This window comes from Micropterus dolomieu, linkage group LG19, assembly GCF_021292245.1.
Source record: "Micropterus dolomieu isolate WLL.071019.BEF.003 ecotype Adirondacks linkage group LG19, ASM2129224v1, whole genome shotgun sequence".
Taxonomy (NCBI): domain Eukaryota; kingdom Metazoa; phylum Chordata; class Actinopteri; order Centrarchiformes; family Centrarchidae; genus Micropterus; species Micropterus dolomieu.
In genome coordinates, this window is record NC_060168.1 from 30,532,714 (window position 1) to 30,533,673 (window position 960).

The 960-nt window shown below is 36.0% G+C and overlaps 1 long non-coding RNA gene across 1 annotated transcript; it reads left to right on the forward strand.

The window, feature by feature from the left end:
* Nucleotides 1–258: 258 nt before the first annotated feature.
* LOC123957456 lies at nucleotides 259–734 on the forward strand. Its single transcript, XR_006821794.1, has 2 exons — nucleotides 259–408; nucleotides 536–734. It is a non-coding gene; the product is annotated as an uncharacterized LOC123957456 (long non-coding RNA).
* Nucleotides 735–960: the final 226 nt, after the last annotated feature.

The window sequence follows — 960 nt, forward strand, 5'->3', positions numbered from 1 at the left end:
GGAGACGAGAAGAACAGTGAGAAAATATGATAAAGGAAGATGGGCAGAGATAATGAGAATGTAATGAGAGTAAATTAAAAAGGTAGATAAACAAGGTTCATAAGTAAACAATACTTAATGCTGGCAGTTGTCTGGAGAGAATCCACTCTTGCCTTTCTAAAATAAACACTCATATGTACTGCTTCATATTTTAGTAATGTTCCAGCTTGTCATAGAATGTTAGTTATACTTAATTGCAACTGTTAATAATAATACAGTATGTGAGTGTGTGCTTTAATTAATTTACAAGATGATTTCTCTGGTTGAAAGTTTCAAATATGTTCTCCGAGCACCCATCATGGAGAAGTGACACACTCCGGAGTATACTTGTACATCACTGAAGCGAAGTGAGAAATTAAACCACTTGAGGTAATCAAAAACAATATTTTCAGGCGGTTTTAAGTTACTCTTTTCATTATATATAACTTCCTTTTTATTATTATTTTTCAACAATCCTTTCAGCTGTTTGTTGTACTGTATTTATCTTTCTTTGTAGTAGTTTCCATTATTGCTAACGTAGTCCAACTCTCCAGCCTGGGATTCAAAATGAGATGGGATCCACAGAACATGATACATGCATGTAGTGGATGTGATGCCGCTGTGCATGGCAACCTTACATGCAATGAGGAAGTTCAGTATTATAGTACTTTGCTTATAGTATTGTTGACCTTCTTTATTAAAACAATATGACCTGATGAATCCTCTCAGCCCATGGTTAGGCTGCAACGTAAACAGATGCAGTTGCCTTACATCTGTTGCATTTTCGATCGGGTAGCTACCCAAGAAAAGTTTGTCCCCAGTCAGTAGTTTGTACTTGTTTCATTTTGAACAAACTTCTGGGACCTATGTTTTTAAAACATGTCATTACCAAAGGTAACCACAGTTGTTACCACATCACCCCAGAGAGAAATCTTAAAGGCC